Source organism: Bemisia tabaci, chromosome 3 (assembly GCF_918797505.1).
Source record: "Bemisia tabaci chromosome 3, PGI_BMITA_v3".
Classification (NCBI taxonomy): Eukaryota; Metazoa; Arthropoda; class Insecta; order Hemiptera; family Aleyrodidae; genus Bemisia; species Bemisia tabaci.
In genome coordinates, this window is record NC_092795.1 from 9,123,137 (window position 1) to 9,135,870 (window position 12,734).

Here is a 12,734-nt window from a genome sequence, read left to right on the forward strand (position 1 = left end):
CGTCGTCATTATCGTCATTACTTTCCGTTTCCCTTTTTACGAGTCCGCTCCGTGAATTGGCGAAAGGGCACAGGCGGCTATTACTTATGCACCTATCATTACTTTTATCGCCATTATGCGCTCCCCCCCCCCCCTGTCGACTGTCAGATCGACCTAAATTACCCCAGTCTACCCTTTTGTACCCGCACAAATCGGATAACTCGATGCCTCCATTGCGCAACGCCGTGATCCGTTCAACTTTAAATTCGAGCCCACTCAGTGGCGTAAGTTCAAAGTTTTCCTGCCAGATTTTGTTCACCCCTCCACGTCGTGATTTTCGTGTGGTGTTCATACTTTAGGTGCAACCAGTGGAGATTCTTGACCGTTAGCAACACTGTTTACCTCTATTTAAATGCGTGCAAAACAATCGATTCTTCGTGAAGCAGCTTAATTCACCTAAAATGTATATTTTTAATGGATTTAAAATGGAAGATACGCAGTATTGCCAACTTGCACAATCGTCAATGACTGCAACGGACCCAAAACATGTATGGGATATAATGAAATACTTCTCTCAATTATTCCATAACCCTAAACTGATTTATTCACCATTTCCCGAAAGCTGTCCTTTCATTCTCACCCGAAAACAAGACAACGAACCAGTGGTGAGGCGTGAATGATCGACTATCGATATTTCCCAATTTGAAGCTATGATAAAGAATCGATTATTCAGGTGTTCGTTGTGGAGAATGTGTCTATCGATACTTTCCCATAGGTTTAAATGGCAGATCGATCGATACATCGCAAAGCACACCACGCCACTGGAAAGAACCGGCCCACTGTGACGGCGGCACGAGAAACGCGTAAATGCGCGGACGAATCGCAAAGCTCCTCGCTCATTTCAATTTTTCTCTCTCCTCATTTTCGTTTTTTCATCCATTTTTCGCTCGGAGCAGCGCGAATCCTAACTCGCTGCAATCAGTCTCTCTCAACTTCCGTCTGGAATCGCGAAGAAGACGTTCGCGGTAAGGGCGCCACTCGTAAGGAGGGGGGTCAGGGGGGGCGAGGAAGGCATTATCGCAGGCGCCAATAATAAAAGCGAGTAAGCGCCGGACTTCAGCGCTCTCTGCGCTCTTAGGAGGTGAACTACCGTGCTAAGGAAAAGCGCCGCATGAGCAATCGAATGTTGCCATGTTTCGGTTCGATGAAATGGTTATTCATGAGAAAAGCCGCGAAAATTTTTCTTTGAAATTTTCAGAAACGCAAACTTGAATTTTGAATGAAGTTTTCTGAAAAATTCAACGAGAATAATTCTAAAGTTTTCCAGGAAATTTATGTTTAATAAGGTGAAATTTGGCCACATCCAAATGTTCATAAAGCGTTTTTCTAGCATGAGCATGACAGTAACCTGAGAACATTTTAGCAACTCAATTTCAATTGATCATTGGTTCGCGTGAATGCATTTAGAATATCAGGGTCAACTTTTTGTAAAAAGATAATCAAAATTCCTGATGGTATTAATGTACTCCCGAATAGCTCGCGTAGTATAGTGAAACCAAAACTTTGGAAAATTGTTCCATAGGTCGACCACTTACTGTGGGTCAGTAAGTTTGCTTGGTGCAATGAGCATCACAGTATGAAGTTTTCATTTCGAAATTCTGAGACAGCATCAGCTCCTTGACCGATTAATAATTCTCTGCGCGTTGCCCAGGCTATTCTGTGCCGGATGTCAACGAATCGTTTTCGGGATTGTGGTTTTGTTTTTTCGCTTCCCAAATGTTTGCGTCCGGCAAGACCCTCAGAGTCCTGAATGCTAAATAGTTGACGAGTTATATGCGTATTCAAATTAAGTCTCATGTGTATTCGCAAAATTTTATGCGACTTCTCACATGTCGCATATGATTATTGCTGACAGTATTGAGATTCCTTCCAACTGCTTTAGGAGCGCGTTTTTCGACCCTTTGTTCATTTCCATCATCTCTTTGTCCTGTTTCTTTATAATCTCCTTTCACTTTCTCTCCTTTGAAAGTTCCAATCATTTTCCTTCTCTCGTTCAGGAAATCTATCGCAGTTTTTGCGATTCCTCACTTCTTACCCTTGTTATAATTGTTATAATTTCTTCAACTTGTTAAAATTTTTAAATTAACTGTCATCAATGCGATCCAGGCTCGATCCTTGCAGCTCGCGTCTGACTTTTAATGAGATAGCAAATTATCAACCCTAAAATTTGATTAATACAACTCAAAGTAAAACCAACCACGAAACATCAAACTCACCTTTAGGTTACTTTGTCTTCTACCTCTCACATTCACACAAAATGCCGATTACCTTCTCTCTTTTCAATTGTCGTCATAACCATTTTATGGTAGATGACGCTCCTTCGACCAGAAGCAATTTTGAACAAAATACATGTTTCACAGCAATTTTTTGCACCCTTTAATTCCTCTTCCAATCCACCTCCCATGAATACTCCCCCAATTCCCTTCTTTTTTATCGCAGGTTCTGACTAAATAATTACTGAATCCTAATGCACTGCCGTGCTAAGGAAGAACGCCGTATGAACAGTCAAGAGTTGCCACATTTCTCCGAATAAAACATGTATTGTTGAAGGAAGTAATATCCATTTTTCCTTGATATTTTCAAACATTTTGGATCAAATCGCGAACGAAGTAATCTGAAAATTGGAAGAAAAATATTTACAGTTTTTCCAGGGTATTTGCATTTTACCGATTGAAATTTGACAACGCCTGATAGCTCATACGGCGCTCTTCCTTAGCACGGCAGATTAGTTTCCCTTTTAAAATTTAATCTATGATAGGATGTCTGCAAAGTAAATGCTCATTTTTCCCTGAAATTTTCAAATATTTTTGATCAAATTACGAACAAAATAATGTAAAAAATTGGATAGAGAATATTAACAATTTTCCCAGAAAATTCGTTTTTAATTGATGGAAATTTGTCAACGCCTGAAGACTCATACGGCGTTCTTTCTTAACACGGCAGTGCAAGTAATAGACTTTTTTTTATCATATTCAGTTTGATTCGTCGAGTCCCTGAGTTGAAAATTAACCTTTCGGCTGCGTAAAATCCGACTTGGACTGGGACTTTACGGGAGGAGAGAGGGAGGCGTCCAGGAAATAATAGTGCGGCTGCGCGGCCCGGACAAAACTGGCGACTCGCCGGTAATGACGAGTTGGAGCGCCGGGCGCGGGCTCACGATGTCCTTGATTGAGCACCACCGTGACTTCGTGATTTACAAATATTTCCATTTTTTCTCCTCCTCTTCCTCCTCATCTCTCCATTACCCGCCCCGTCCCGCCAAATTAATATGCGGCCCCTCTAATGAGTCGCCTTCGCGTTGACCACACTTCCAGTCGCCGGGCGATAGGTCGAAGTCGAAATTTTAATCGAGATGAGCGAAGAGACAGTAACCATGACACGTGCAGCAAGGAAACGAAATTTAACTTGCTAGTGAGGGTGACAAAAAATTTTTCTCGAATAAGAGAAGGAATTGGGACACGCGGGATGAAAGCCATTGATGTCCAGGAGACGAACAGAAATAAAAAATTCTCTTGGTTTCTTCACCAAGATGACTTTAATTTGGATCCTATCCTCTGGAAAACATATTATCGATGACTAAAATTGAGATGTGCTTATCTCCGGCTGCAACGTTGTAAATTTTAAGTTTACATTTTTAAAAAACAAAATAAACCGACAGTTTTTGTAAATTTTGAAATTTAAAATTTTCTTGGAGTTGTTTTCACTCAATCGAACATGTTCGCAGAAACTTCCAAGGAGATATATCGTTGTTTTATCTTAAAATAGAGCGTAGTCGGATGAGATTTTAAAGCGTTGCAATGCAGATACGCACATTTTGAATCTAGCCATCGATATTATCATTCGATGTAATCACCGTATTCGAATTTTTTCCTCTGCACAGAGATGGCATAATCAAGATATTTTACAATATAAGAAAATTAGAGCGTTTCATTTGGTTTTGAATCTCTTTCTCTGTTTAATTTTTTTTTTCTTTTTGATATTATATAATGTAGAGAAAATTTCTTCGAGACTAGGTAACTAATTGTAAGGACAACGTTACGAGAATGGAAGTAAGGAGGCATGTTTAGTTTAGGAAAATATCGAAAGTTCGTCAGAGCCTTCTCTTCTCGATACGATAGTATTGCGATGTATCGCAGCCGAGGAGCTTGGTCCCTGATTTTTTGATTGCTCTCTTTCGTAATGAACTCTTGGTTGGAATCTATCAATTTACTTAATTTACCTGAGTCCCGTCCAATTGTTCTTCCTTCTGCCGCTCTTTTTTCCATCTTTTACGTTTTTGCTCGCTGTAAGCGCCTTCAATCAGCCCAGGCGAGTCTTTACTGTCGTTAAAGTGCACCTTTCTTCAGGTTGCAATTTCAGGTTGAGGCTCTCCGATGTTGCCGCTTGACCCGAAAATCCTCGATATGAATTCTGTTTCAATCGGTTTCTGAGATAGTGCCAACTTTCGTGAAGAAGCCCTAAGTCTACAACATTTTTGGGGGCTTGACGCATGATTTCCAAATGATAAAACCTATAGAAACATCGGCGAGGCGTTAATGATCGATTATCGATATTTTCCCAATTTGAAGCTGAGGCAAAGAAACGATTACTAAAGTGTTCGTTGCGAACTCCCTGTTTATCGATCCTTTTCCATAGGTTTAAATGACAAGTCACTCAATACGTCGCAAAGCACGCCACGCCACTGGATAGAAAAGTGCAATCATCTTGAGTTTGAAAATAAAATAAAACGTTTGAACACGGGAAAAAAGATAGTCACCGCAACTTGCAGGTCGTCGCAAACACGCCAGCTACCGTACAAGTTACAATAACTACCGTGGTAGATTGTTACAAAAACTATCACGACAATTCTCGGTTTGTTTAAGGAGCTACCATAGCAGTTGTAACCACCGGGGTAGCTTTGTGTCATCTACCACAGTAGTCATCGTCACTATCGCACGGCATTTCATACCAACCGCTGATTGTAGCTACTGACTTTTTTTCCTTGAATACTATGAGTTTGGCGTTAGCTGAGTTGAATTATTAAACGAGTTAAAAACTTCAAAGTAGTCGTGAGCTTTTTTTCCTCCTCCCGGAGAAAACCATCCAATCAAAAGAACAGTTCAGACTCATAAAAAAGGTAAATCATGCTAAAATCATAACGCAGAAGTTGACTTCTACGGCTAGTGGGGTGGATAGACGGAGAGAGGGGGAGGGGCACAGCAACTAGCAACCTGCTCATTGCATAAACATACGAGTGCGGTAATGCGAGCGACGAATTATCACCACTCACCACTCACAACTCTTGGATTTCTGTGCCAGTTGCGGGATTGTTTAATTGCATCAATTTTACGTTGCACGTTTTACGGCCGATGAATGTAAAATGTAAGCACGGATGTTGTCCGTGCGCCGAGCTGGCTACCGGTCGCAGAGCCCGTACAATCCGGTTCACCCGTCAAATTCCTCTCCCGATTAACTCGTGGCGCCTCGCGTGTCGGTCCAAGTGTCGAGTGAGTGATGAACACCCGAACATAATCTTCAAGAAAATTCACATTATAAGTACAGCGACCAAAAAGATCCGCCCCTGTTAAAAGGAAATAATTTACAGTCACCTTTAAAAATGCCGTATTCATTTCGGAGTTAATTTCACTCCGAGTAGTATGACTTAACACGGAAAAGAAGTGTTAGGGGTTGGGGGTTATCCTCTTAAACTGTGACACTATCCCAATTCGTTTCGCGCTAATTTGTTGGATAATATGGGCGTTTTCAATTAATTGTGGTAGTATGTGGCAACATTTGTATTAGTAACCTAATGCATTAGGGCACTTTATACGACAATCGATTGGGGTACTACACTGGAAAAAAAACACATTGGATCTAGAGTCTAGACTCTTGAAAACATTGACAAGAAAAGGACTCTTGATTAAATCAGATTTAAGCTTAAATCAAAAGGAAATCCGCTCAAATTAAGAGGCTTGGTTCTTGATTTAAGCTTAAATCTGATCGAATCAAGAGTATTTTTTCTTGTCAATGTTTTTAAGAGTCTGAACTCTAGATCCAATGTGTTTTTTTTCCAGTGTACCACAATTAATTAGAGATGTCCACAGCATCCAACAACCCCTGATTTTCTTTTCCCAGAATATAAAATCATAAAAGCAATGCTTTAACGCACAAAACCTGAGGTGTGAGGCGCCTTCGGGGGCGTGCCCCCTGGTACTTTGTGTATGCACTTAAACCACAGGAAAAGTGCCGATTCAGATTTTCAAAAGAAACGCGTCGTTGAAGACCACATGAAAAGACTCGTGCCGGCGCGGTGGTGAAGTGCCGCGGTAGCGGTCAGGTGAAGCGGGAATCTGCAACATTATGAGGTGCAGAAAATACCGTAGCAGCGCTAAGCATCGTGTGAAGTGGGCAAAAGGACGCTAATCCGCGATCTGGACGCGCGCCGGCCGCCGCCAGCCAATTTCGCAATCCAGTGGCAACGTCGCATCACCACGGTTAAACAAAGAGAGCGAATAACCCCTCTGCGCTCTTGCGAGATTTCCCATATTCTCCTGAGGATACGTGAACGACATGTTTCAGCCGCGGGAAAGTCAGAAAGTAGAGACTAAGATTTTCACAAAATTTCAAATTTCAGTTTTGCTCAGTTTACTGTTCAAAAAGGAAACATTAGAAACGGATCAATCCAGACAGGCCATGAGAGAGGTTTTATCTATATACAACGAAAACTATCGTAGCAACGAATAGTACTGACGTGCTGAGGAAGAACGCTGCATGAATGTTCAGGCGTTGCTAAAATTCCTTCGATAAAAACCGAATTTACTCAGAAAATTGTGAATATATTTTTCCAAAATTTTCAGACAATTTTGTACGCGATTCAATCTAAAATTCCGTCGCTTTAAAATAGATTCTAACGATTTTTTTTTCAATTTTCGCATCTAATTGACAAAAAAAAGAGACTGGCTAAGTTCTTCTTGATGCAAGGTGCTCAAAATATGATAATCAGATCTACATCGCGCCGCCTACCCCGGATTCCAAAATTAAAACATAATTATGCTTCATTTGAATATTTTCGGGTGGACGTGCATCACTGCCGCGCTAATGGAAAACGCTGTATGCGCCTCTGGAACGGTGCCAAACTCCCTACTATGAAATCAAATCCCCGGGAAAACTTATGAATATTTCTCTTCAATTTATCACGGAATTTTTAACGCAATATAATCTATGAAGTAAAATAGTGCTGGATCCACACTATTTTGCGGGGAAATCAAGACCAAAAAGTTCAAAAACTAAGTTTGAACACGTATAAAGTATAGTGTGGTAAGTGTAGTAGTTTTCATATATAGTATATACGAATTTTAGATTAGAAGAATGCAGGAATGTACAAAATTTATGTCATCACTCACCCCAAAAATAAATAAAAAAAAACCTTTAAAAAATCATATTTTAAGGGAGACTTTTGGCAACATCCTAATGCTCATACGTCGTTTCTTGATAGCACAGTAGATCTCTCCCTCGATATGCGGCGTATCTAGTCCCAAATTACCGTCCTGTACGCACACTACACCCTCCAAAGTTAACGTAGGTCGATGCTAAAACGTGGTCAAGCGAGAATACTCGAGAGACTCAAACGCACGGTTATAAAAAACAGAGAGAGACTAAGCGTGAGTAGAAGGATGGTGTGTGCTTGCTTGTCCGTACAATTTCTGAGGCAGAGTGACGTCATTATTTTTGTCGTTTTTTGAGACTACAGTTCCGTGATTTCCGGGAAGCTGAGGTATAGACCCGCTTCATGAAATGTTTCTCTTTATTGTGATGAACGGGCGAGAATTTGTCAGGCCCATCCGAGTTAATTTATATGCGTGTAAAAATATTTTAATCTGTTTGTCTGTTCCCAAGCGGAATTAAGTTCCTGGGTGCAGGACGCAGACTTCAACATTTCACTTGCTTTCCTCGCAATGGGAACATTTTGTAGCTTTTAAAGAACAAAACTTGAAAAATTGTATTTAAGTCTTCGCAATTCGCTTACTCCTGACTCCTGATATTCGACGAGTGAGTTCAAATGATCAATTCAGACTTGAACTCCAGTTTTTCCTTCTTTCTCTCTTTCCTTTGTCTGCCTAGTTCTCTTCTTTTTTCCTGTTTGCTTTATTTCTCACCTCATTTTCCTTCCCCCCTCCTTCTTCCTTATTTCATTTATCCATATGACCTTTATTTCCTTTCTTCCCCCATTTTCTCTCTCTCTCTGGTTTTCTTCCTCTATTTTCCTTCCTCTCTTAATTGTCGTCCTCATTCCTCTTCCCTTTCCTTGTCCGGTTTTTCTCTTCCCATAACCTTCTTCTCCTTCTTCTCTTCTTTCCACTTCTTCATCCTCTTCTTCTCCTCCTCCTTCTTCCACTTCTTCTTCTCCCTCTTCTTCTCCCTCTTCTTCTCCTTCTTCCTCTCCTTCTTCCACTTCTTCTGAATTTTCCTCTCCTTCTTCTAATTCTTCTTCTCTTCCTTTTCCTCCTCCCCTCCCCCTTCCCTTCCCTTTCCCACCGTGGCTCAACATCCAAAATCCACACTATCGATCCCGGAGTTCATGACCTGAAGCAATAATCTACAAACGCAACACGGTGGGGTCAAGCACTTGAGACGCTATTTATAAGGTAAGGTTGTGATCGGTGGTAGCGGAAGGCCGGAACACACGGCGGCGGCGGCGTAAAAGCGGCTCTGTGCCACCAGAACGGGGAACGGGGAACGGGGCTACGTGCGAACCGTGTGGGGCGATCAGGTGATCCAATCTCACTCGCGCGGCCCATGATATATGGTGCGATACTGCTCAGACTACAGGCTGCCCGAGAAACACCGCTCTCGAGCGTCTGCTAACCGCCATTACGGCTCATTCAGGGTTGCGTCGTCACAGAACTTTTGAGAGTCCTGTGGGAAGTTCGATCCTTCGCATTTCAAGCAGTTTGCGCTCATGCAGGACGTAATGAGATGATCGCAGGCTTAGAGAAAAGAAAAGGGGTGGTCGCATCTTGAGGATCGTTCACCCCGTGAGGTAGGTCGGCGCAATATGACGGAAGGTTTAAAAAAGCACTGTCCACACGGAGAAGAAAACCTCGGTCGTGGGACCCGAAGTTTAGGTCATATGGATCTCTGAAGTTTTCAGATTGAGCATCTGAACACTTAATATCTAGCTGTCGGGGTTCGGATCACACATCTGAAACTTCAGTTCTTACATCTGAAGTGCTTCAGATGTGAGATCCGAAGTTTTCGGAAGTGAGAACCGAAGTTTTTCGGATGTGAAAACCGAAGTACTTCAGATGTAAGAACTGAAATTTCAGATGTGTGATCCAAACCTCAGCAGCTGGACCTTACGTGTTTGGATGCTCAATCCGAAAACTTCAGAGATCCATATGACCTAAACTTCGGGTCCCACGCACGAAGTTTTTTGCTCCGTGCACGAATAAGAAAGGAATGCTTGCGGTCACTAGACTCCTAATTTACTGTGATCCTTGGGAAATCTAGCAAATAGTACTGTAGATTTTATGAGAATCATATTCGATCAAGAATCCAGGCATCACTAGCACTCTTCTTTATCTGTTTGAAAGGTGTGTTTCCGCGACCTCAAGTAGCTCATCTTCTTGCAGTAGCAAGCAGACATTGTTTGGATAACATGTATCTAGACAAAGTTCTGCATCGGTGTATCCGTTGTTCTTTAAATTTTCTACGTAGACACATTTCTTCATGTCATGGATAGTCAATTATGGTCTACCATTTTTAATTTTAAAATTGTGAAATTATGTGTTCGGATACTTGCGTTCGGACCACACTTTAAACTGCAAATTGTGTACCTCAAAAGTAGAGGATGAATAAAAGGTTTTTCCATTCGAGCAATTTCCTTCTCTCTTTTCCCAAAACTGAATTCTTCAATTGCGGAGCCTTAAAAAAAAACTTTAAAACCAGGGAGTAAACCCGCCAACGATGGCAACAAATTGGGTTACATCAGGAGAGGTACCTTTTTCGACCTTGTTTACGGTAAACACAGCATTACACGGTGAAACATAGCCGCTCACGGCGCGCCGTTGTCAAACTCATCAAATATTATCCTATTTCATAAAAAAATTAACGTGAAGCCGTTTAATTTTCGCACAAGCCGGCGTCGGCATCGCGGCCGTGGGTCCTGGGAACCACGCACGACCAGTTTCCGTATTGTTCCTCCTCCTGCCACCCACCCCGCCCCCGCACCTGCCGCCTCGAATATGGGCTTATTAACACCACACAAATGCTCCATTAGGCCGCGCTGCGATCCATCGATTGGTATCGATCGTCGAGGCTATGTATCGCGTGGAAAGTATCGAATATCGAGAATCGGAGAGCGCGCGGTCCATTATCAGGTCGGGGACTATCGGTGATCAGTTTTAACAATCCATGAATAAATGACTTTTTTAATTAAAACGCGTATCTTTAAGCAAGTCTCGGGCGTCCCTGCGCCAACCCCTCCAGCACGGATGTTTTCGAGGGTTGTCACATCGGGCAGGAGGATTTTATGCATAATAAATAGAGAGAAAAAGAAGGATAGTAAAATGCAGATGAAGAAACAGAGTGAAAAAAGAAAAAGAAATGGAGGAAGACTTGAGCAAAAATGATATTTTACGACAGGCAAATTCAGTATGTCACTCTGAAACACTGGAAAAAAAGTCGGTTGGATGTAGAGTCCAGACTCTTAATGATATCGACAAGAAAAAATACTCTTGATTCAATCAGATTTTTCCTTGGATCGAAGAGCCGAGCCTCTTGATTTAGGCGGATTTCCATAAGCAAAAAGTCCGATCGAGTCAAGAGTATTTTTTCTTGTCAATGTTTTTAAGAGTCTGGACTCTAAATCCATGTGACTTTTTTCCAGTGAATCGCGAAATAGCTAAAAACTTTCTTGAAAATTGGTCAACGAACACGTGGAAAAGTTGCGGATGCAAAATGCACTAGAATCAAAACTCCTGCTCAGAAATATACACTCATCAAAAGTCTTATCGTTCTTTAAAATCCCCTCCTTCGATCCCCCTTTTTCGATCATAAAAACAGGAATTATTTCCCATGAATCTGGAAAGTCTACGAAATAGTCGTTGTGAAAAGTTGATTTGCCTCTTGTATGAGCAGAGTGCATTTTTAAAAGACCTCGACCAGTTATGTTGATTCGCAAATGTGAAACAAGTTAAAAACGAGCGGTGATATGGGAGTTAAAATGAGATGTAAGAGAGTGCTCTCTCAGAAAATGAGGGCTTATTTTCGACTCTTTCAAGGACATTAGATGCTTTTCTCAGAAATGGTGGCATCTCGATGTAATAGTTTCTCTTGAGGTTTTATTCTTTGCCCCTCACAAGTCCTCTAATAGTCACGTTGTGCGCCAGTTTTATTTGGTTCAATAAAACTACTCATCCATTCTCAAATCGTAAGGAAGAGGTGTGCAATTTAGATGTTTTTAAATGACCAGTCGCCGTATTCAAATTAATTAAGCGTAGTTGTATAAATTAAATGAAAAATTCTTAAGTCAAATTATGTACCAAATTATTTTCTTGTCTCACTGACTTGTATCGCAGAACCGGATTTGAACCAATTCACAAAGTATGAAACCCTTACTGCCTTAACTTGAAATATTTCCTTTCATTATTCTTTTACAGTTCATTTCCTCCTTTTTTCTTTTTTCTTTTCTCTTCTTCTTCTTCTGCTAATAATTCGGCGGACCGGTGAAGAAATGTCTGATGTTTTATTTTTTTTTTTTTGAAAAAAAATTGAGCGACGTCACGCTGAAACTTGTCTCTGTTGAAAAATGAAGCCTAAGAGATAATAAGTATTAGTCAGGCAACTGAAATTAGACTGACTCTACTTGAATCCGTTCAATTTTTTTTCAACCGTCAATTAGATTTCGTTCACGCTGATGAAGCTTTTAAAAATCAACAAAATTTCAAGGTGTGTTCAGATTCAAGAATGATGCGAGTCTGTAAGGATTTACAACAAAAGCCTTGCGTTATTTTTCGCACAATCGACCGTAACCAAGCACAAAGTGTGCCATCATTGTTCTTAACGTAGCCTTGTATACAGTAACCTAGGAAGCACACAGGAATAAAAATTGCGAAAAAAGAGTCTCGAAGACCTCAATTGGACGTATTTCTGTCAAACGGAACTATGTCCATTGAGACATGAGCCCTGAGACCTATAAGAATATATGCATGACAGGGCTCACGTCATAATGCACATAGTTCCGTTTGGCAGAAATACGTCCAATTCATTGCACACCCCGAGTAATGTTCGAGTCAGATTTTCGTGGAAATAACGTGTTCCTTAAAAAAAATGCGTTCGATATTTTTTCCACGAGTACATCAGAATATTGAACGCAGGCTCGATGCAACGCAGATTTTCGCGCAAATCGTCACTTAACTGACAAAAGGGCGTAACTACACTTAGTGATGAGCCCGAGAAAGCACTGAGCTATATGATCCGTCGCCAAGTTTAGTTGCGTCTTTTAGTCAGGAGGCCGACGAAATGACTCTGCGCACAAGCGACGTGAAGAGAACAAGAGAACACCCATAAACCCATAAACTCGCAATTATTCCACGCCGCTTCCTTGGAACTAATAAAAAACGCACCTACTTAACAATGCTCACAAGCCGTGGCCTGTAAAGTCCTAGATTCCCTATCGCGTGTCGGGCTGCATAAACGACCTTGCAGCTTCGCAA

The 12,734-nt window shown here is 41.3% G+C and overlaps 1 protein-coding gene across 3 annotated transcripts in view; it reads left to right on the forward strand.

Moving 5' to 3' along the window:
* Positions 1–12,734, forward strand: part of LOC109031006 (uncharacterized) — a 357,064-nt gene that overhangs the window by 245,987 nt on the left and 98,343 nt on the right. The gene's annotated exons all lie outside the window — the stretch shown is intronic.